The 25,960-nt window shown below is 40.3% G+C and overlaps 1 protein-coding gene across 9 annotated transcripts in view; it reads right to left on the bottom strand.

Annotated features, from left to right (window-relative positions):
* Nucleotides 1–25,960, bottom strand: part of KNDC1 (kinase non-catalytic C-lobe domain containing 1) — a 1,149,158-nt gene that overhangs the window by 120,238 nt on the left and 1,002,960 nt on the right. The gene's annotated exons all lie outside the window — the stretch shown is intronic.

Genomic DNA, 25,960 nt, shown 5'->3' with positions numbered 1-25,960 from the left:
GTTCCAATTCATCCAGATTGGCTATTGGAGGGACCATCTTCGCAATTTGTCGTCCCAACATGTCCCAAACGTGCTCGAGGGGGTTCAGGTCAGGACTGTACGTAGGCCAGGGGATGGTTGTCACAGCACCTTGCTCCATCCGATCACGTGGGTCCTACACACGTTATTGACGCAAAGATCGCTAGAGGTATTCTCAGAACAATGACTGTACGTTAGAAAACATAAACGTCATCCACACTGTCCGTGATGGCCCTGTAGCTCCATACTTAAATTGAGGTGAAAATATGCCTAAAATTCCCAAAAAATTTCACCTTAAATTATTCAGAATAAAATATTGAAAACGGCATGATTGTTATGTTTTTATGTGACCATAATATCACTTCTCCAGAAAATATAGCAATATCATGGGTATATTACACTGTTTTGACGACAACAAACTTGTAATGTGCGAGGTTGTAAAAAAACGGGGGGGTGCTTAACTTAATTCTTTGTGTATATATATATATATATATATATATATATATATATATATATATATTGTGAGAAACCCCCGGTGAAACCACCTTTGTTCTCACCCAAATGAGTGCCCCGCCCACCACTGACGTAACCTCGTTGGAGCCTCACGCGATTGGGAGGCGAGTCGGGACGTGATTGGTGGAGGGTCAGAGAGCGCGGCCGCCATCTCATGATACGGACGCAGCTCGGAGGTTCGAGGCCTCGAGGCGAGGGAACTTTCGTTACGCCTCACGACAGCGAGTGGTGCTGATCGTTTATAGTTATGGATTGTACGAGTGAGTGATTCCGGAAGAGAACGAGTGATTCCCGGAGATCGTAGATTGGAACTGTGAGTCCTATATTGCCTGCTTCGTGTTGGAGCTCCTGGCCGACCGTTCCTGGCGGCCTTGTGTGGTATTCCATCCTGGTATCCTTCGAGTCCCGGAGCTCGTCGATTGGAGCCGCGAGGATCTTACCTGCGTCCAGTTGGAGCGTCTGTGGCCGACAGTTCCTGCCGGCTTGTGCAGCATATTACCTTTTGTTACCTTTCATGGTTTTTGTGATCGAGCCAATAAATAATCGTGCTTTACCCCTAGAAGGCCGATTAAAACACAATTGTGTTTATTGCGTCTCTTTTGGTTCCCTACGTGGATTACTTGAAGCCCGGACATTTACGTCCGTATTCCGTGCTGGGATACATTCCACAGACGGGATCGCGACAAATGGGGGCCCGTCCGGGCAACCGAGGACGCAAACAAATACAGGGCATTGAAGGCCGAGATTTTGAATGCCTATGCGGTGTCCGCATGTATTTATAGGAGAAATTTTTTCAGCTGGACTCGTGAGTCCAGTCAAACCTATGAGGAACATTCGCGGGCCTTGTTGGAACAGCTGCAGAGATGGTTCAAGGGGAGCAAGGTGGAGTTACCTCAAGCGGTTGCGGAACTCCTGGTGCGTTACCGTATCGATCAACAGCTTCCGCCTGACTTAGCATTGTTTCTTGTCGACAAAGACACTGTTTCCTTGGCAGACTGCGTCAACCTTATTGATAAACATGTTTTGGCGTGCAAAATGCTGCAAGTCACGCAGTCGCTTCGTAAGACGGAGGAGTCTGCGATCAAGACCGCCCCCCGTCTGCCCGGCGGCTGGATCGAGGGGAAGGGTTCTCCGATGACCTCCACTGGGGGCGCTCGCGAGCCGCAGACCAGGGCAGGGCCCTGGTGCGATTTCTGCAAACGCGTGGGGCACGGTGAAAACCGCTGTTTCTCTAATCCCGCCAGTCCGGCCTACCGAGGCAACCCTCCTGTTAAGTCGGAGGGAGATCAGTGGAACTCATCCGCCGGGCCCTCGCACACGACGGTGGCATCGGTGACCGAGGTCACTGCCACCGGGGCTAATTCCATTCATCCACTGCATCAGGAGTATTCAGGGACAGCCTTAGTGGGTGGCCCCGATTCGATGCTGAAGTTTGAGACCAAATACCTTCGGGATACTGGGGCGACACGGTGTGTTCTCCGGGTGGGGGTAGTTCCGGCCTCTCAGATGCGTTATACCGGCGAGTATACCCTCCTTCGGGGCATTGACCGGGTTCTTGGCCGGTACCCCCTTGCCCTCCTCGAGGTCCGGAGTGACATTTTTAAGGGTCCAGTGACCTGTGTGGTAGTACCCTACTACCCTATACCCGGGGTCTCCTTGCTGATTGGCAATGATGCCATAGCCAGGGAGGAGTCATTGACTCTGACCTGTGGGGGGGTCCCTAGAGCCCAGAGTAAACAGGCGGAGAGAGTGGCGGAGTCAGACATATCTTCACTCTGGCCCGAGGAGCCTAGCGCCTCGACTCCAGTTTCCGACGGTGACGTTGCGTCAGCTGAAGTCCACCCGAGCCTCCCGTCAAGCCAACCTCAGGTGCCGTGCTCCTCAGGGACCGCTCCCGCCATGTCGAGATTCAGCAGGAACGCTAATGCTAAGGTATATGTGGGAAACCTGGGCAATGGAGCAGCGAGAGCCGAGCTAGGGAGGGTCTTCGGGCATTACGGACCACTCCGCAACGTATGGGTTGCTCGGAACCCACCTGGATTCGCAGTTGTTGAGTTTGAAGATCCACGAGATGCTGAAGATTCGGTCAGAGCCCTTGATGGAAGGTTAATTTGCGGATCGCGGGTGTGCGTCGAGATGTCGAATGGCATGTCGCGGCGGCCTCGTTTCAGACGCCCTTTGGTCCGCAGGCCGTTCGACCCGAAAGATCGATGTTACCAGTGCGGTGAAAGGGGTCATTACGCATATGACTGTCGTTCTCGACACCGGAGGAGAACCCGCCGCTCTAGGTCTCGGTCCGTTTCCCTCCTGTAAATGTTTCCCCACCTTGAGTTTGGCTCCCTTGTTTCTCTATTGTGCTTTGGGTGAAGTGTAACTCTTGTGGGGTAGATGTTAATGGGGTGTATGGTGTTTAATATTGTGTGTGAAAAAAAAAACAAAACTGGTTCATTGTTTACCCTGTTAACGCCTGTTAATTGCCTGTTGCGTTAATAAGTGCGTTATTGTTGCGTTATTGTGTTGCGCCATTGCGTTGCGTTGTATTGTTGCGTTGTTTCGTTATTGTTGTTAACAAGTGTTAGTAATTGTTAATTGCGTTAATTGCCTGTTAGCAATTCCCGCCATCATCTTGCCATGTGATTTGCACCTACTACAAATACTGGTTTTAAAAACGCCGTCTATTCGACGGGGTTTTTACTTAGGGGGGGAGGACTGTGAGAAACCCCCGGTGAAACCACCTTTGTTCTCACCCAAATGAGTGCCCCGCCCACCACTGACGTAACCTCGTTGGAGCCTCACGCGATTGGGAGGCGAGTCGGGACGTGATTGGTGGAGGGTCAGAGAGCGCGGCCGCCATCTCATGATACGGACGCAGCTCGGAGGTTCGAGGCCTCGAGGCGAGGGAACTTTCGTTACGCCTCACGACAGCGAGTGGTGCTGATCGTTTATAGTTATGGATTGTACGAGTGAGTGATTCCGGAAGAGAACGAGTGATTCCCGGAGATCGTAGATTGGAACTGTGAGTCCTATATTGCCTGCTTCGTGTTGGAGCTCCTGGCCGACCGTTCCTGGCGGCCTTGTGTGGTATTCCATCCTGGTATCCTTCGAGTCCCGGAGCTCGTCGATTGGAGCCGCGAGGATCTTACCTGCGTCCAGTTGGAGCGTCTGTGGCCGACAGTTCCTGCCGGCTTGTGCAGCATATTACCTTTTGTTACCTTTCATGGTTTTTGTGATCGAGCCAATAAATAATCGTGCTTTACCCCTAGAAGGCCGATTAAAACACAATTGTGTTTATTGCGTCTCTTTTGGTTCCCTACGTGGATTACTTGAAGCCCGGACATTTACGTCCGTATTCCGTGCTGGGATACATTCCACAGACGGGATCGCGACAATATATATATATATATATAACACTGTGTGGAAGTGTAACTCAGTGTAACTCATTGGTTGGAACTGGTAACGAACCAAGGTACGAGCAGGTGGTCGTAAGAATGTCAGGAATGCATCTCGCCCTGTCGAAGCTGGGAGTCCTGTTGTGTAGCTTTAGCACGGCCCCGGGCTAACACACATTCCCAAGCCTTCACTATTGACTTGGGACATCGGGATGCAAAGAGGGTGAAGGAACTCCCCAGCAGGGGGGCGAGCATGCATGACCTCGGGGCATTTGCGGAGAAGGGATTAGCGCGACAAGGCCCATATAAACCAGAGCAAACTATGAGTCAGGAGACTTGTCATCAGAACCTCTGCCCGACGGAACGAACAAGTACCAACGAGAAACAGCACCAGGAGATCACCGGCGAACGAAGAGGAACCAACGACTTGAATTACTAGATTCGTTATAGTATTGTAGTTCTTTAATATATTGAAACAAGTGAATTATTAGTTAATAAATCCTTACTTTGTAAAAACTGTCTCAGTCATCGGCGTCTTGTAGATTGTCCGTTATTCCCGGACAACTTGGTGGCTACCGTACGTGGATCAAGTGGACATCGCCAAGGTAAGCATGGCTTCTTGTGGATTGTCCATTATGATATACGAACCTGTGTATAGTTGTTTTGTATGTATATGGAGAAAGTGGTGTTTGGGCTTCTCCACGCACTATTGGTGCAGGAGAGCCCTCAGAAGGAAGATATAGATGAGACCTTTTGGCTCCGGTGATGTGCTCGCGACACAGAGATCCATTTGAGTTGGTCTAGGGTGCTGGGTAGTGGATCACAAAGAACCATTGCTGAGCTGGTACTCCCGGGTGCTGTGGCTACTACCCAAAGAACCATTTTTTTGTATGATTAAGATGTAACGATCTTAACGATCGTCCGAGGTAACGTCCTACAAAATGTCTGCTCGTTCTTTTTCCTTTGAGTCGTAATCCTGTTGAAATCTCATTTACAAAAGCGGAAGTTAGTACGCCGGGGAATGATCGAGGTCCTTGATGGCAAATCAGGAATAGTGAATAAGCGGACAAAGTCACGGATGGAACGTTTTAAACGATTGTAGCTATTATTCGTGTTTTTTCTCATGATTTCTGTAAAATACGTATTTTTCCTGCGCTGTGTAATTCTTCTGACACGCGCCACTGATGTGCGCGAAGCGAACGAATGTCTGCCTGCATTCGCCTGTGTGATTGAGACTGCGTCTTTGCGAAGATTAGTGCATAGTCACACGAATACGCCGGTTATTAAGGGCCTTGCTGTGAACTGGGAGCGGATGGCCCGTGAGTGCACCATGAGACCATCTGCTTCCAAGTCGTGTAAGGCCGGTACACTCGTTTACACACCCGTACACGTGTAAAGTAGTTTACACTTGTTTTTTTGCACTTGCTCAAAGCACGCGACTTGCTCGGCGTGCGACAGGGAGCCGGGAAATGGAGTTATATTTATATATATATATATTTTACCTCATTCCAATTGATGGTATTGCGACAAAACGGCTTATATCTTTGGAACGACTGGTCGGATTTAGACAAATTAAACGGAATTGTGTAGGACGAAAGCCGTGGGTCCAAAGTAAGAAAGAAAAAAAAAAAAAAAAAAAAAAGGGTGGAGGAGAGGAAAAATTTTCGCCAATTTTTTCCCGCCATTTTTATAACACCTAAATAAAAAAAATAAAAATCGTTCGATCAGCATATAAATTAATGACAGACAACGCCATCTCATGCCGGTCCAGAATGAATATGAAAGATGGCGATCGAATGAAAATTGGTGCAGGATTCGTGGAATGTTCAAGGCCGGACATGATCATTGGAAAATTTACACGAAATGTGTACAGGAAATGTGTACTGTTCTTGTTGTGATTATGAGAGATAATTACAGGAAATGTGTACTGTTCTTGTTTGGTGATTATGAGAGATAATTACAGGAAATGTGTACTGTTCTTGTTTGGTGAGTATGAGAGATAATTACAGGAAATGTGTACTGTTCTTGTTTGGTGAGTATGAGAGATAATTACAGGAAATGTGTACTGTTCTTGTTTGGTGATTATGAGAGATAATTACAGGAAATGTGTACTGTTCTTGTTTGTTGAGTATGAGAGATAATTACAGGAAATGTGTACTGTTCTTGTTTGTTGAGTATGAGAGATAATTACAGGAAATGTGTACTGTTCTTGTTTGTTGAGTATGAGAGATAATTACAGGAAATGTGTACTGTTCTTGTTTGGTGATTATGAGAGATAATTACAGGAAATATGTACTGTTCTTGTTGTGATTATGATAGATAATTACAGGAAATGTGTACTGTTCTTGTTTGTTGAGTATGAGAGATAATTACAGGAAATGTGTACTGTTCTTGTTTGTTGAGTATGAGAGATAATTACAGGAAATGTGTACTGTCCTTGTTGTGATTATGAGAGATAATTACAGGAAATGTGTACTGTTCTTGTTGGTTGATTATGAGAGATAATTACAGGAAATGTGTACTGTTCTTGTTTGGTGAGTATGAGAGATAATTACAGGAAATGTGTACTGTTCTTGTTTGGTGATTATGAGAGATAATTACAGGAAATGTGTACTGTTCTTGTTTGGTGATTATGAGAGATAATTACAGGAAATGTGTACTGTTCTTGTTTGTTGAGTATGAGAGATAATTACAGGAAATGTGTACTGTTCTTGTTTGTTGAGTATGAGAGATAATTACAGGAAATGTGTACTGTTCTTGTTTGTTGAGTATGAGAGATAATTACAGGAAATGTGTACTGTTCTTGTTTGTTGAGTATGAGAGATAATTACAGGAAATGTGTACTGTTCTTGTTTGGTGAGTATGAGAGATAATTACAGGAAATGTGTACTGTTCTTGTTTGGTGATTATGAGAGATAATTACAGGAAATGTGTACTGTTCTTGTTTGGTGATTATGAGAGATAATTACAGGAAATGTGCACTGTTCTTGTTTGTTGAGTATGAGAGATAATTACAGGAAATGTGTACTGTTCTTGTTTGTTGAGTATGAGAGATAATTACAGGAAATGTGTACTGTTCTTGTTTGTTGAGTATGAGAGATAATTACAGGAAATGTGTACTGTTCTTGTTTGTTGAGTATGAGAGATAATTACAGGAAATGTGTACTGTTCTTGTTGTGATTATGAGAGATAATTACAGGAAATGTGTACTGTTCTTGTTTGGTGATTATGAGAGATAATTACAGGAAATGTGTACTGTTCTTGTTTGGTGATTATGAGAGATAATTACAGGAAATGTGTACTGTTCTTGTTTGGTGATTATGAGAGATAATTACAGGAAATGTGTACTGTTCTTGTTTGTTGAGTATGAGAGATAATTATAGGAAATGTGTACTGTTCTTGTTTGGTGATTATGAGAGATAATTACAGGAAATGTGTACTGTTCTTGTTTGGTGATTATGAGAGATAATTACAGGAAATGTGTACTGTTCTTGTTTGGTGATTATGAGAGATAATTACAGGAAATGTGTACTGTTCTTGTTTGTTGAGTATGAGAGATAATTACAGGAAATGTGTACTGTTCTTGTTTGGTGATTATGAGAGATAATTACAGGAAATGTGTACTGTTCTTGTTTGTTGAGTATGAGAGATAATTACAGGAAATGTGTACTGTTCTTGTTGGTTGATTATGAGAGATAATTACAGGAAATGTGTACTGTTCTTGTTGATTGATTATGAGAGATAATTACAGGAAATGTGTATTGTTCTTGTTTGGTGATTATGAGAGATAATTACAGGAAATGTGTACTGTTCTTGTTTGGTGATTATGAGAGATAATTACAGGAAATGTGTACTGTTCTTGTTTGGTGATTATGAGAGATAATTACAGGAAATGTGTACTGTTCTTGTTTGTTGAGTATGAGAGATAATTACAGGAAATGTGTACTGTTCTTGTTTGGTGATTATGAGAGATAATTACAGGAAATGTGTACTGTTCTTGTTTGTTGAGTATGAGAGATAATTACAGGAAATGTGTACTGTTCTTGTTGGTTGATTATGAGAGATAATTACAGGAAATGTGTACTGTTCTTGTTGGTTGATTATGAGAGATAATTACAGGAAATGTGTACTGTTCTTGTTTGGTGATTATGAGAGATAATTACAGGAAATGTGTACTGTTCTTGTTTGTTGAGTATGAGAGATAATTACAGGAAATGTGTACTGTTCTTGTTTGTTGAGTATGAGAGATAATTACAGGAAATGTGTACTGTTCTTGTTTGTTGAGTATGAGAGATAATTACAGGAAATGTGTACTGTTCTTGTTTGGTGATTATGAGAGATAATTACAGGAAATGTGTACTGTTCTTGTTGTGATTATGAGAGATAATTACAGGAAATGTGTACTGTTCTTGTTTGTTGAGTATGAGAGATAATTACAGGAAATGTGTACTGTTCTTGTTTGTTGAGTATGAGAGATAATTACAGGAAATGTGTACTGTTCTTGTTGTGATTATGAGAGATAATTACAGGAAATGTGTACTGTTCTTGTTGGTTGATTATGAGAGATAATTACAGGAAATGTGTACTGTTCTTGTTTGGTGAGTATGAGAGATAATTACAGGAAATGTGTACTGTTCTTGTTTGGTGATTATGAGAGATAATTACAGGAAATGTGTACTGTTCTTGTTTGGTGATTATGAGAGATAATTACAGGAAATGTGTACTGTTCTTGTTTGTTGAGTATGAGAGATAATTACAGGAAATGTGTACTGTTCTTGTTTGTTGAGTATGAGAGATAATTACAGGAAATGTGTACTGTTCTTGTTTGTTGAGTATGAGAGATAATTACAGGAAATGTGTACTGTTCTTGTTTGTTGAGTATGAGAGATAATTACAGGAAATGTGTACTGTTCTTGTTTGTTGAGTATGAGAGATAATTACAGGAAATGTGTACTGTTCTTGTTGTGATTATGAGAGATAATTACAGGAAATGTGTACTGTTCTTTTTGGTTGATTATGAGAGATAATTACAGGAAATGTGTACTGTTCTTGTTTGGTGAGTATGAGAGATAATTACAGGAAATGTGTACTGTTCTTGTTTGGTGATTATGAGAGATAATTACAGGAAATGTGTACTGTTCTTGTTTGGTGATTATGAGAGATAATTACAGGAAATGTGTACTGTTCTTGTTTGGTGATTATGAGAGATAATTACAGGAAATGTGTACTGTTCTTGTTGGTTGATTATGAGAGATAATTACAGGAAATGTGTACTGTTGTTGTTTGGTGATTATGAGAGATAATTACAGGAAATGTGTACTGTTCTTGTTTGTTGGGTTTTGCTGACGTTTCCACAACGTTGTTTCAACGTTTTTCACATTAGTTTCCTACAACATTGAAATAATGTTGTTGTAAAACGTTTCCACAACGTCGCTACAACGTTTCACCTTCGTTGTTGCAACGTTTTGCTCCAACGTTTTGGGAACATTCAAATGTTGGGTTTTGCTAACGTTTCCACAACGTCGCCACAACGTTTCACTTTCGTTGTTGCAACGTTTTGCTCCAACGTTTTGGGAACATTCAAATGTTGGGTTTTGCTAACGTTTCCATAACGTCGCCACAACGTTTCACTTTCGTTGTTGCAACATTTTGCTCCAACGTTTTGGGAACATTCAAATGTTGGGTTTTGCTGACGTTTCCACAACGTCGCTACAACGTTTCACTTTCGTTGTTGCAACGTTTTGCTCTAACGTTTTGGGGACACTCAAATGTTAAGTAAATCGGATAAGAATTCACGAGTTATTTAATTATTAGCGATTAATGAAGTACTTATTTAATTAATTACATTTTTTATTACATTACAGTAATTACATTACAGTAATTACCTGAGGTAATTACAGTAATTACAGTTCCGGTAATCACAGTAATTACAGTAATCATTACAGTAATTGCAGTAATCTTATTACAGTAATTACATTACATTAACTCAGGCACCTTTTGAGTAAGGAAGCTGATATTTGGACATGACACTGACCAAGTGATGTGGCTGTCAAGGAAAATTTTGATTTATTGATTAATCATTTAATAAATTAACTCGTTGATTTATAAATGACTTATTTAATTAAAATTCCTCAGAGATACATCTTCGGATGAGATACTTGCAGATTGGTTATGCTATGAGCCAATTGATTAAGGAAAATATTTTGTGATGGCCATATTGGCAATTTCGTGGCCATATTCATGGCAACTCAGTTAGTGCCACTGCACCTTTAAAATGCATCCCTGCGTTCATTTTTCGATCGATTGAGTTGAAATTTTGAACAATCGGATCTGGACTGTCGTTGTTAACGACTCTAGCACGCACCCGTCCAATCAGGATGGAGTGGTATGGTCCCCGGATTATCACTGCCCGCAGTTTTAATTAGTTTTACTTTTTCTCTTGGTCATATAATTTTGAAGACATGCATGTCATGATATAGGAAATGTTTGTTCTGTTGAACGGAATAAATGTTGTTTATTTGTGTGGGTGTGTATTTTTGTGTATTTTGGATATATTTTCACGACTAATTCCAGTTAACATCCTGCAAAATTTGCTCGTTTTCTGGCCGAGTCGAAATTGCGTTGAGTTCCTATGGCATGCGCCATTAAAAGCGCTGTGTAATGGTTGAGCTCCCTTTATTTCGTTTTGGTCATGCGGATGAGCAGACAAAGTGACGAATGCTGCGGCTGGAGCAGTAGAAGCGATGTTTTTTTAATTGAAATGATGTAATTTAATTAAACGTGGTAGGTGGGCAACACCGCAAAGCATACCTCTTTTAAGGTGTGTTCAAACCCATGAACATTTCAGCAATCAATACGATGCTGAAATGATGTAATTTAATTCAACGTGGTAGGTGGGCAACACCGCAAAGCATACCTCTTTTAATGTGTGTTCAAACCCATGAACATTTCAGCAATCAATACGATGCTGAAATGATGTAATTTAATTCAACGTGGTAGGTGGGCAACACCACAAAGCATACCTCTTTTAAGGTGTGTTTAAACCCATGAACATTTCAGCAATCAATACGATGCTGAAATGATGTAATTTAATTAAATGTGGTAGGTGGGCAACACCACAAAGCATACCTCTTTTAAGGTGTGTTTAAACCCATGAACATTTCAGCAATCAATACGATGCTGAAATGGTGTAATTTAATGAGTAATTTAATGAGTAATTTAATGAGTAATTTAATGAGTAATTTAATGAATAATTTAAGGTGTAATTTAATTGTGTAATATGGTCGACCTTGGGTTTGTTTGGGTTTTGTTGTTTATTTTTGTGGGTGTGTATTTTTGTGTATTTTGGATATATTTTCACGACTAATTCCAGTTAACATCCTGCAAAATTTGCTCGTTTTCTGGCCAAGTCGAAATTGCGTTGAGTTCCTATGGCATGCGCCATTAAAAGCGCTGTGTAATGGTTGAGCTCCCTTTATTTCGTTTTGGTCACGCGGATGAGCAGACAAAATGACGAATGCTGCGGCTGGAGCAGTGGAAGCGATTTTTTAATTGTTCAATGATTATTCGATATTGTTATGACTTATTGTCAATAGGTATACTAAGTGGCCATGAGGTAGCCTGTTGCTATGTACAGTTTTATTCTATTGTTGATTATACCACATAGCTGTGGTGATAAAGGAAATGTTCGTTTTAAATAGATGATTATGATAGGACCATGACTATAAAATCATGATGATTATTATGAATGATATCATAGGGTTCAAATGCAGAATGATTGCATGAACTTGGGAAAGAACTTTCAAGCCCTATGGGATAAATTGGGTGTTACAAGCGATGGAGTTTCAAAATTTAGCATGATTGAAGGAATTTTACAGTCTTATTTCAGGAGTTTTACGAAATTTATATTGCCAAGAGATTTGGGTACTATTAAAAGAAAAATGATGAGATATTTTTCCCAAAGAACTTTAATATCTGCCATCCATTTTGGCGGTCTCACGAATGAAGGATGAGTTGCCTTTAGTGGTTGCAAAGAAAATTTGTGAAGACCAGGCAAAATGGAAAAATAGGTCAGATATGACCCTAGGACAGAACAGTGATTCGTCAATTGACATGAGGTATGAACCAGAGGTGACGACCGATGAGCTTTGATCTCAGTCAATAAATAGATGGACCTGTCCTGACATCATTGGGGAAAGGGCTTATGCAAGGAGTCATCCAAAATGATTAATTTGATTTATTGATGAATATTGATGAATTAATTGAAATTGAATAATTGATTGAATTGTTGATTGATTGAATCTAATTGATTGAATTTAATTGAATAAATTTAACTGGATTAATTGAATTGAATAAATTAAATTGAATATATTGATCGTTTGATTGATGAAAATGCGGTCTCAAGAAAGAAGCTTTAATATCTTTGTGAGATATTATCAATGTGAAGACAACCTTGGAAAATTGAGCAAGGTGGTGAGTTTATATATAGATATATATGTGCGGTTACCATTGTGTGATTTCCCCTTCAACAGAGCGGACACCTGAGGATTCACCCATTTCATACTGACCCTCTGGCTCATCTGTAAATACTGATCTGTGAGATTGGATTGTGCAAAAGCCACAGGTGAGAGAGATTCTCTGGAAATCACCGTTTGAACAGGTGGAGAGATCCTTCCTGGAGGTACGAGTGAAGCTTTAGAGGAACAAACTACAACACATCCAACGCTACTTTGATAAAAGGCAGAATGGGAAATGGAGCCTGCAAGAATACACAAGGACAACCAGAGATTCCACAAAAAGGTACTTGTACACATCATATGTACGACCGTTATGGTGCCGATGCTATAAGGCAGGTCGAGAATTGGTATTTGTGGACAAAGGGACATGATGAGGAGTTTCCAAGAGATGGTACATTTGAGCGAAGTCGATTGGAAAGATTGGAACAAAGATTGAAAGCCAGGAAGAGACAGAATCTAACGGTAGACTGGCTTGCATTCCATCTTTGGGATGGTGAATCCAGACAACGGGAACAGCAAGAACGAATAACGGATCTAGAACTTAAAATAAAAAGGATACAGGATACAGTGGAGGAGACAAATGCACAACTGCCCTCAAAATTAGGAATGAAAGTGACAGTTGTCCCATCTGATTTCCAGTTGTCTCCCCAAAAAGGACGGTACAGAGAATTTTTTCGTGTTTCAGGAGATAACGAGAGATTGCAGTGGCAACTCAGGGATGTAGAGATGCAGCCCAGCAATACAAGTGCACAGGTGCACAGACCAGGCAACGACAGAAACCGGTGTTTCAAGTGTGGACGGATGGGACATTGGAAAAGAGGATGTCCGTATACCAAAAGGAAGACAAGTTCATAGGGTAAACCAAGATCAAGGGTACCAGTGCTGACCGATACCTCAGACAATGATTAGGCCTTCATTGCGACAAATCCCAAATGACGATTGGCCTCAACAAATTAGATTACTGGACAAACATGAATAACTGTCGATGATTCTTGTGTCTGAAAAGGTTTTCGGAGCAAGAATTATTCATTTTTTCTTTTGCTTGTAAGCAAATTAGTAATTAATTGATCAAATGCCGAAATTGGATCTTTTATGTTGGGCGCAAAATTTTAAATTTACAAAGTTGGAACAATTGCTTTGCAAATTTTTGAAACCAAGTGACAAGTCACATGATGATCAGGTGGGAATTTCAGACTAGTGTTCCGCATGATTGATAGGTCAGTGGTCGACTGACATGCAAATGGGTGTGTAGTCAAATTTGGATAAATTATGGTGGGAACTGAAAGGGTAATTTCAATGTGACATCATAGGGGTTTTCTAAAAATAAACTTTTTGGTCCATTTGCGTATTAGCATTTATAAAATTGAAGGACAAATTTTATGAAAATGAAATAAAACTGACACCCATCCTGATCTGTAAATAATGGTTCCAACGCAAACAAATATGCATAATGCATGCGTGTGTGTGTGTTTTGTGTATCAATGTTTGTGTTTGTTGTCGTTGTTTTGTGTATCAATCTTACAAGATTGTTGACACCGACAGTGGGCCTTGTCTGAAAAATAGATAGTTCCATGGGGATGGGATCGCATATCGAGAGAATTCGTAAAATAAAAAATAGAAATATAATTTGATTATGAAAATTATCACTTTTGTCAAGGGAGATGGAGAATAAAGATTTGATTGCTGAGTTATGAGCAGCTATTCATTAATAGTAAAAAAAAATTGGAAGTAATCTTGGGATTCCATTGTGATAGAATTTATATGAGAATCAAAGCTATTTATGGATATGAGCTTCATAAAAAATGTGGGAGTACAAAATTAGCCAAATTTTGGAGAGGTCTTACACTGACTTCCCAGAGTACTCTGCTCACGGATTTTATATATATATAAACTTGAATTTTATCAGAATATAAATTGGGCTGTATGTATGGATGGGTATAAGGCATAGATGATATGGGAAAATAGTAAAGGAAATTTTGCTGGTTTGAACTATTGGGAGTTTTGAGTTCTGGAGTTCAAACAAAGTCACTGGTTAACAGATGAGAATGGATAGTAAATAAATTCTTCGATGCTGGGTAAATTAACTACGATATTACTAAGACTTATGAGAGCTATTGTTCTTCCTTACACCAGTGCGAAATTATTGGGAAAAAAAATATATATATATATTAGATCCAACATAATGAATCTATAAATGAATGTCAGATGGATAATATCCTCAATTTGTACTAATTATTTGATTGTGGGTAAAGGAATTAATTTATCATAGTGGATTGTTAACAGCAGCCTGAAAATATCCTGAGAGTGCATCCATGTAATCGGAAATCCCAGATTTGTTTTTACAAACAACATGGGCAAACAAATTGAGAGGAAATTGTAGTTAAATACGTAAGTTACACATGGCGATTTGTAAAAAGGAAATTTGTTGAGATGGGAAACATTTTTCGAAGGTTTATTAAAGTGTTATAATATGACATGTGGCAAGGCAAACTATTGGATGGGAAAATTAGATCTGGCTATAGAATAAATTTATTGACCCCTTGAAGTTAATTCTTCGAATCATTGTTTCACTGGCATTTTTTTGTTCAAATTGGAAATAGTTTGGTAGAGCTTTGGTTAAAACCTTTGGTTGCGGTATCTTGGAACGAAATGATAAACCATAGGAGATTGATAAGAATAGAAACAAATATGGACCCAAAATAGAAAGTTGGATTCATGCCTCTCATTGCAAGCAAGCACATGGGGCTAAGGTGGACGATCCCACAGAAAATGAGGCTGCACCTAGCAGCCCAGCAGAACATTCAGTGGCAGATAAATGATAGTCGTGATTTACAGTCATTTGAATTACATTTTAACACCCCTTGCATTGATAAACATTACATTTTCAACATGTGATATTCCTACTTGGGATAGTGACATTTATTTGCCTACATGACATACAATTACCTGCTGATATTAATACAACATGAGTGAAAAATGTATCACAACTACACTCATGATCAGGGGATTGAGTTCAACCCCGGGAGATAGGGGGATCAGGGTAAGACAAATAATCTGATTTATGTTACATATTAAGGGATTTTCTTTATTTACCTTTTAGGAAGCTTGTTAGTTTGGTATATAATGTTGAATGTCATCGACATATAATTATGTCATAGGTATGAATATATACAAGGAGTAGCAGACTTGTTTGTTGGTTTAGTAGTTATATTGGCAATTGTTTTAGTGGTGGCTTGCTTGAAAGCCTTAGTGACGGTGTGTTTGAATAAGGTAACCAACAACACGATGATAACGCATGAAGTGACAAATGAGGAAAGAAATGTGGAACCAGAAAAGGAAGACTTTTATGGCGACATAAATACTGAGATTAAAAGATTAAATCAAGTGATGTTGCAAATGAATACAGTAGAATTAAGATAATGGCATAACGACAATGTTATGAGTTGTGTCAATTACAATATCAGTGAACTCATATCACCACGAGTGACACACTGTTAGGAAAAAAAGGGGAAAAGAAAAAGTGGAGAGGAATTATGGTAATAATACATTATGCTTAATTTATTGGTTTGGGAAAATTTTTGTTGGGAATTAGATATTCCTGTTTGTGATTGTAATCATATACAATTTATTTTCTTAGAGTAGTGCTAAAATACCTGCACAAGTTAATTTTTGAACTATATTAACCTGAAAGCAATTGTGGATGCTATTCTTAGTTTAGTAGTTAAATACGTACCTGATTGAATATTATTTGTGTGACGCATATAAATGAATATAACTTTTTGAATGTTGTAAGGGAAAACAACAAATTGTTGAATGTGAAACTGTCGGAAGATATACATGATTATGCTGATTTCATGGTAAGATGTACCCTATCTGATTCAGTGTGTGTGGAAAGCAGATTCAGATGTGACTGAGCATAAGGATAAGACGAGATCACATTTTGAAGGGAGTGCTAACGGAATTGGGAAGAAGTTCGAGAAAGAAAATTTGTGGCTAAAAAATGAAGTTAATCGTGGCATACACCCTCTTTCTCAAAGAATGATGAAGACATTCTCCCGTGTAACTTGGAGATGAATGCTTACCTTCACCAAGGAAATTTATGTGACCATTTGCCTGGATCACACTGCAACATATGAAAGAAAGGCGATCACTTACTCTTGTTCGAAGGCTTCGAACATTCATCACATCAGAAGTTGCAGGACAACGACATTTTACCTGCAACCTCTGTGAAATGCGGGGACATATGTTATTACTTCACCAACGTCCGGGGAACCAGCATGGAGCTGCAAAAAACGGCTGTGCCCTTGTCACAACAGCTGTGCACGATTCTGCTGGTTGCTCCTGGTAAGGACCATGAATGACCTGAACACCATGGTCCCAACTTCATTGTGGATGCATCCGGCATCCCTGTTCCACATCTTGCTGGCCAATCAACATTACACCAACACTTGCTGCCCACTCATAATGAGGGAGGAGGCAAGTCGACTACAACTGGGCGAAGGCCTTGTTCAAGGAATCATTATGGTTCACAGCAAGAGTGGCAAGAATGCTACATGGAGAGCAGGGTCAGTCTATGACTCCGCACCGTTACCACAACAGCGAAATCCTACACGAAGTAGTGCAGGTGTTCATAAAGACAGAAGAAAATGTTTCATACCTGAATTCAAACACAAGTGATCAGCCCTTCCTTTCAAACAAAGAATCAACATTTGTTTGGAGGGAAACGTTTTTGCCAGATGTTGCAGATGCTTTAAAAACTTGAAAATGGTGAAGCAAAATTGTTGTATCTTGGTGATGGTGAAGTGTTGTTTTACAAAGATATTTGTGATGCAAATGAAATAGATTGAAGTAACAATATGGAAGGAGTCAATGACCAACAAAATGTTTTGTGATCAGATTCTTGCAGGATGACGGTGTATGCCTAAGGAAATTGTATTGATGTTTACTTGTAGTGATTGATTGAGTACTTGTATTGATGTTTACTTGTAGTGATTGATTGTTTACTTATATTGATGTTTAGATTAATGGTTAATATAAACAAAAAAACAAAAAGATGAGGGAATTGTGGAAGTGTAACTCAGTGTAACTCATTGGTTGGAACTGGTAACGAACCAAGGTACGAGCAGGTGGTCGTAAGAATGTCAGGAATGCATCTCGCCCTGTCGAAGCTGGGAGTCCTGTTGTGTAGCTTTAGCACGGCCCCGGGCTAACACACATTCCCAAGCCTTCACTATTGACTTGGGACATCGGGATGCAAAGAGGGTGAAGGAACTCCCCAGCAGGGGGGCGAGCATGCATGACCTCGGGGCATTTGCGGAGAAGGGATTAGCGCGACAAGGCCCATATAAACCAGAGCAAACTATGAGTCAGGAGACTTGTCATCAGAACCTCTGCCCGACGGAACGAACAAGTACCAACGAGAAACAGCACCAGGAGATCACCGGCGAACGAAGAGGAACCAACGACTTGAATTACTAGATTCGTTATAGTATTGTAGTTCTTTAATATATTGAAACAAGTGAATTATTAGTTAATAAATCCTTACTTTGTAAAAACTGTCTCAGTCATCGGCGTCTTGTAGATTGTCCGTTATTCCCGGACAACTGTATAAACTGAACATCAAAAGAAACTTATCACTTTCATATTTTTCAATGTGCAGCTTTACAAACACGTTTCTTCAATTGTAATGACTGATATTATGTAACGGGAACTTCACTTCAATCACCTGGTTGATCAACAATGACAGTGGTTCTGTATAGGGATCTTTCCCTTTAAATAATGACCCTCATAATGAAATCCTTCAGTTCTCGTGGTGAGACATTCATTTACTGCTGTCTATCGTCACTCAAGAGGTTTCTGACAGGGAAAACAACAAGAAAATTCAGATGCCACGCCTGACATCTGAACAACGTTTCAGGGCAATTGGGATGCTTGAGGCTGGTGTAAGCCAGGGAACAATTGCCCAACGTCTTGGTTACTCACTGCCTGCAATTTCCAACCTGGCCAGACATTACAGTGAAACTGGAACTGTGAATGATGGTCCACGAAGAGGAAGACCATGGGTAACCACCCCAAAGCAAGACCGCTGGATTGTGCTGCAGCACCTTCATGATCGTTTCCGCCCTGCGACGCAAACAGCTGCAGTGACAAAAGGTCACCACAACAACCGCATCAGTGTCTCTACTGTGCGGAGGCACTTGAGAAGTAGGGGCCTGGTGGCAAGACGTCCTTGCAGAGGTCCAGTGTTGAACGCAGTGCATCGGCGGAACAGACTAAGATGGTGTCTGCAGCATCGCCGCTGGACATAGCAACAGTGGAATGCAGTCTTGTTCAGCGATGAGTCCAGATTTTGCCTCCATGCTGCTGATGGGCGTCAACGGGTATGGCACAGAGGTGCCATAAACTCTGCCATATCTGGCCACACTGCCATAAAGCCTAGATCGGTGGAGTGTTGCAGTGATGGTTGTCCTTCTGCAAGTTTCTCCCATCTCCACACAGGATCTCTGGAGCTCAGGCAGAGTGACCATCGGGTTTTTGGTCACCTCTCTTACCAAGGCCCTTCTCCCCCGATTGCTCAATTTGGCCGGACGGCCAGCTCTAGGAAGAGTCCTGGTTGTTCCAAACTTCTTCCATATAAGAATTATGGAGGCCACTGTGCTCTTGGGAACCTTCAATGCAGCAGAGATTTTTTTGTAGGCTTCCCAAAATCTGTGCCTCGACACAATCCTGTCTCTGAGCTCTGCAGGCAGTTCCTTTGACCTCATGGCTTGGTTTTTGCTCTGATATCCATTGTCAGCTGTGAGACCTTATATAGATAGATGTGTGCCTTTCCAAATCATGTCCAATCAATTGAATTTACCACAGGTGGACTCCAATCAAGGTGTAGAAACATCTCAAAGATGATCAAGAGAAATGGGAGGCACCTGAGCTAAATTTCAAGTGTCATAGCAAAGGGTATGAATACTTATGTCAATGTGATATTTCAGTTTTTTCTTTTTAATAAATTTGCAAAACTTTCGAAAAATTCTGTTTTCTCTTTGTCATTATGGGGTATTGAGTGTAGATTAATGAGGGAAAAAATGAATTTAAACGATTTCACCATAAGGCTGCAACATAACAAAATGTGAAAAAAGTGAAGGGGTCTGAATACTTTCTGAATGCACGGTATATACAGGGTATCAGGGAGGTGTGACGATTTTCAGAAAACTCGTACACAGTTATTTTTAGTCGAATTTCAATTTTTTTTTTTTTAAAGACTACATATATAATGCCATGTAATACACTGTAACAAAGACATTTAAAAAATGTAATTCATGTTTGAAAAATGACATCATCTAAATGGCGGCCGTTCTTGTCCAAGCATTCTTGCAGACGCGCGGAAAAGTTGTCCATAGACCTTTCAACCATGGCAAGTGGAATAGCTCGAATTTCTCTGGTGATGGCATCTGAAAGGGTCTCAAGAGTGCATGGTTTTTCAATGTAAACCTTAGCTTTCAGGTAACCCCATAAAAAATAGTCACAGGGTGAAAGATCGGGCGATCGAGTGGGCCACTCCACATCCGTGCCGCACCGCTGACCGACGAGGCCTGGCCTCCACAGCTTGTCGAACCCTTTCGATGTTTTCCGGGGTCCTAACGGTTCGATCACCTCACCGTGCTGCTCCCGGCCTCACAGATCCAGTTGTCCTGAAGTTTTTTACCCACTTCAATATTGTGTTTCGAGACAGAACGGCGCCACGTCGACCAACATTGAAGTGAGTAGGAAATCTGCGCTGTGTAAGCACCACCGAACTACCCGTTTGAATAAACGTCTCAACAACAAAGACGCGATGTTCAATCGTCCACAGCGCCATGGCTACTGAAATGGCGCCTAACAACGAGTAACCAACAGCCATCACGCATGCGCTAGACCCCCCACTTGCATTGTTATACCCAATTCAAACATGAATTACATTTTTTAAATGTCTTTGTTACAGTGTATTAAATGGCATTATATATGTAGTCTTTAAAAAAAATAAAAATTGAAATTCGACTAAAAATAACTGTGTACGAGTTTTCTGAAAATCGTCACACCTCCCAGCCGGACCCTGTATATATATATATATATATATATATATATATATATATATATATATATATATATATATACTAGCTTGGTGAGGCGAGCGATCACTGAGGAACGGGCTTATTTTAGCTGAGGATAATGACTGTACCTGAGTTGCTGTGTTGTCATGATTTACACCAATCATAATACAAACAATTATTTTGCACAAATGTATTTGTTGTGTTTGTGATATTACATTTTTATAGGCAATTTAGGTTGAAGATTTAGGTTGAATGTTTTTTTTTCAAGAAAGAACCCCCTCAGCACATACCTAGGGGAGGGGTAGGTGCAGACTGGAAGTTTGGGACGATTACACCTCACCACCACGTAATTCAAAACACCTCATCACCAACTAATTAAAAACACCTCACCACCACGTAATTCAAAACACCTCACCACCACGTAATTAAAAACACCTCATCACCACGAAATTGAAAACTCCTCACAGCCATAAAACACGTAATAAAAACACCTCACCACCACGAAATTAAAAACACTTCACCACCACGAAATTAAAAACACCTCACAGCCATAAAACACGTAATAAAAACCCCTCACCACCACGAAATTAAAAACACCTCACCACCACGAAATTAAAAACACCTCACCACCACGAAATTAAAAACACCTCACCACCACGAAATTGAAAACACCTCACAGCCATAAAACACGTAATAAAAACACCTCACAGCCACGAAATTAAAAACACCTCACCACCACGTCATTTAAAAACACCTCACCACCAAGTAATTCAAAACACCTCACCACCACGTAATTCCAAACACCTCATCACCAACTAATTCAAAACACCTCACCACCACATAATTAAAAACACCTCACCACCACATAATTAAAAACACCTCACCACCACATCATTTAAAAACACCTCACCACCACATAATTCAAAATACCTCACCACCACGTGATTCAAAACCACCACCACGTTATTAAAACACTTCACAACAACGAAAACAAAAGTTTGAGGGAGTAGTTAAGTGACAACACAGACACTGCCCAGATGTGTAGATATATAGATAAATGACTGTACCCGAGTTGCCGTTTTGTCATGGTTTAAACCAATCATAATTCAAACAATTATTTTGCACAAATGTATTTGTAATATACGTGATATCACATTTTATAAACAATTGAAGTTGAAAAAAAATTTTTCCCGAAAAAATTCCCCCAAAAAAAAAATTTGGAAAATTCTTCAAAGAAAATACCCTTCAGACATACCGACGGGAGAGATATGTGCATACCAGAAGTTTGGTACGATTTCACAAAAGTTTGAGAAAGTAGTTCAGTGACGAGACAAGACAGACACTGCACAGATATATATATATATATATACACTGTCATGCATGAGGAATGGGTTCTATGGGACTTGTATTTCTACATAAGTTACTAATATGTATGCTTTATGCATTACAAGCATAAGTCGTTAAGATTTTATTATGTATTTTTGTCGTGGCTGTTGTATTAGCAGTTTAAAAGGATCTTTAAAATATTAAAACTTCTATATAGGATGGACTCTCAAGGAAGAGTGAGGTGACAACGATAAAATGCAATGAACTGGCAATGGGGACAAAGTTGATCGAACAGGAAGAGGAGGGATAGTGGAGGAGGGGTAGAAACATAGCAACGTATGAGTAAGAGAGTTGAATCATGTTGGGCTAATGGGGGTAGAAAAGATTGCTCGCAAAGATGTGGGATTACACGAGATGGTGGTGCACCCAATCACACTGGATCAGATGATGGAGATGCATTTTGTGCCTCCCTTTCTCTCCCTGATCTGTGTACCTTCGACCCTCGACCTTCGACCGCATCCCCATCCTGCAACTCTCTGGAACTCACAAAAAAACTTTAGAGGGCAGGAACTTGCAGCCTTCCAAAGGAATGTGCCAAAACGTAGATTGCTCTTCTTTTGGGTAGTTTATTATATTTCTTGGGGACATCATCTTCCCGACTCAAATGTCCTCGCCGCTCCTCTTCTTCCTTTCAGTCTCCTCAAAAGTTAATTTCGAATGAAGGCATTCTCTTATTCACAAAGATCATTCTTTCTTTGCACAGCAGGTTCAACCCCATAATCCGAGGCCTCAGGAAATACCTTTGGTTATGTCTCCATATTTATAATTATATTTTGCTCGTTTTTGTCAGTGTTCCAAATGCCTTAAGCCATAGCGATGTCATATCTGATGCTCTCACTGGCACAACGCAGGCTTTGTGAAAGTGCTCATCCTACCAGTCACATTTCCTCTCACATGCTTTCTGGAGTGGTTGTCGTGCATGACGCGAGACACCAATCACCATCGGTAACGAAACACTATTCATAGTCAGAACTAACAAGATTTACACCTACACGTATTATCGGTTGTGCTTTCAATCTATATAAACGGTTTTCAAATGGCACAAATTGGTTTAAATTCACTCTGGAGTTTTAAGCTCTATTAAAGGACTTGTCAGCAATCGAGCAGTAGGAATCCCATTGTGTTGATCACCTCATATCTCTCCGTACTCTTCCAGCATGTTTCTGAAGATTGTTAGCCATCAATGCCTAAACTGTTGATTCAATGGGCCTCACAAATTTGAGCTCAAACAACCACCTGCCTCGTCTTACCATGCATCTCCATTAGTAAAGGTTCCTCAAACCTGCATACCGAGTGATTCTATGGACACTAGTACTAGGCCGTTATATTAACCCAGCCATGGATGAAAACTGAAAATGTTCCCATACATATACAGACACATGAAAAAGGAAGTACACCCCATGTAAACTTTTGACTTTTTCAACATATTTCAACATACAGCTATTTGATCTTCATTTCAACAATATTGATAGATAAAGGTGATATAATATTACAAATATCATGAAACATTTACATTTTGTAGTCCATTGTATAATTTAAATAAACATAAATGCAACTTTCGCATGTGGAAAAAGTAAGTACACCCTTGGCCCTAATAGGTGGAATTGCCCCCTTCGGCAAAAACAACCTCAAGTAGGCGTTTCTTATAACTGTCTACCAGTCTCTGACATCGACTGGGAGAAGTTTTTGCCCACTCCTCCATGCAGAATTCTTTCACCTGTGCGATGTTTGAGGGGTTTCTTACATGCACAGCTCGTTTCAAATCCCCCCAAAACATCTCGATGGGATTTAGATTCGGGCTTTGACTTGGCCATTCCAAAACCCTCCATTTCTTTTTCAGCCATTCCTTGGTGGATTTACTGGTATGTTTAGGGTCATTATTATGTTGCAAGGTCCACCTTCGGTTGAGCTTCAACTTTCCAACAGATGGCCTCACATTATCCTCAAATACCCTCTGGTACAATGAAGAATTCATAGTGGATTCTATGATGGTGAGCTGCCCAGGCCCTGATGCAGCAAAGCTGCCCCAAACCATAATATTTCCACCACCATGCTTTACAGTTGGTATCAGGTTCTTGTGGTCAAACGCTGTCTTTGGTTTTCGCCAAACATGTCTTCTGGTACTATGGCCAGATAGCTCTACCTTTGACTCATCTGTCCAGAGCACATTGTTCCAGAAGTGCTGGTCTTTGCCGAGGTGTTCATTGGCAAACTTTAGTCTTGCCCTGATGTTCTTTCTGGACAGTAAAGGTTTCCTCCTGGCACACCTCCCATGTAGATCAAATTTGTGCAGCCTCTTTCTAATGGTAGACTCATGCACTTTGACATCAACAGTGGCAAGAGCTACCTGTAGGTCCCGTGATGACATTCTGGGGTTCTTAGAAACTTCTTTCAGCATCTTGCAGTCTGCTCTTAGGCTGAACTTGCTGGGACGGCCTGGCCTGAACAAGTTGGCAGTTGTTTGGAATCTTCTCCACTTGAAGATTATCTTCCAAACAGTCGAATGATTGATTTCAAATTGTTTGGAGATCTTTTTAAATCCCTTCCCAGACTTGTAGGCATCTATAACCTTCTTTCTGAAGGCCTCAGAGAGCTCTTTTGATCTAGGCATGGTGACTCCGCACACTTCAACAACAAAGAACAAACCAAACTAAATGTCTGAGGTTTAAATAAGACAGGTTCCTCCAAGAGCCTCTCTAACGATGTTCTAATCATTTGCACCTGAGCTGGTGCACCTGATTCTAATTTTAGGTATTTGAAGTAGTGATAAATGTAGGGGTGTACTTACTTTTTCCACATGCGAAATTTGCATTTATGTTTATTTAAATTATACAATGGACTACAAAATGTAAATGTTTCATGATATTTGTTATATTATATCACCTTTATCTATCAATATTGTTGAAATGAAGATCAAATAGCTGTATGTTGAAATATGTTGAAAAAGTCAAAACTTTACATGGGGTGTACTTACTTTTTCACGTGACTGTATGTGTATATGTATATGTACGTATGTATATGTATGTATGTATATGTATGTATATATGTATGTGTATGTCTATACTATAAGAGGGCCGTTTGTCTGTGTGTGTGTCACCATTTTTCTCAGTGATAGCTGAATGGATATTCATAAAACTTTCAGAGGTTCATCAGTGAGGGAGTGTTTAAGCAAAAAAAAAAGTATATATATATAAATAAATAAATAAAAAAGTTCGTATTTTTGGGGATTTTTTAAAGATCACTTCATGGCGCCTGAGTCTTTGTAGCTATATGAAAGGTAACATTAAATTATCATCGATTAGTTTGTGTGTGGGAGGGGGGTGTGGGGAGTGCAATATCATATTAAACATAAATTTTCCTTACTAGCAATAGTGCCCGCCCTACTGGCGTGGCTTCAATTGGGAAGCCCAAATGAAAAGGAAAAATATCAGACATTGAAGGCTTTTTTATTTTAAACGATTCATATAAACATCCGTTAAATCATGTTGCACGCAAATCATCAAAATCTAAACAGCACATGGCGCCCATTTTGAAAAAATATTGAATTCTTCAAAATGGAAGCGGCTGCTACACGTCTTTCTCATTCGCACGTTTATGTGTGAAGAGTGCGTGCCGAATCTGTAACACGGAAGCGGCCTCTACACCTGTTTCTCAGTCGCTTTGCACACGCTGCCGTGTTGGCTGTAACTAGGGGAATATATAAAAAAAAAATTTGATTTCTTCTAAATGTCAACAGGATTAGACCATCACCGGGCAACGCTGGCTATTCCTGCTACTGTATATATATATATGTTTAGCATATCACAAGTCCCTCTTCGACGCAGAATAAAAAGAACCCAAAATCCTGGAATAAATCCAGCTTATGAGAACAAATCCAGCATGCTCCAACAAACAGGTTAGCACTAATGGTATAATAGCGACGTTACAAATGTGTGTTTGATACTTTAAGCACCAAGGAATGGTGTAGTATGAAAAGAGGTTTTCATTGCATCTCAAACCGTCATCTGTTATGCACAGAGAGCTGTAAATCCGATGATTGGGATGATGACAAATC

This window comes from Myxine glutinosa, chromosome 2 (genome assembly GCF_964187855.1).
Source record: "Myxine glutinosa chromosome 2, kmMyxGlut1.1, whole genome shotgun sequence".
Classification (NCBI taxonomy): Eukaryota; Metazoa; Chordata; class Myxini; order Myxiniformes; family Myxinidae; genus Myxine; species Myxine glutinosa.
Note: the sequence above shows the minus strand (reverse complement) of the source record. Positions and strands in the feature narration are given on the sequence as shown.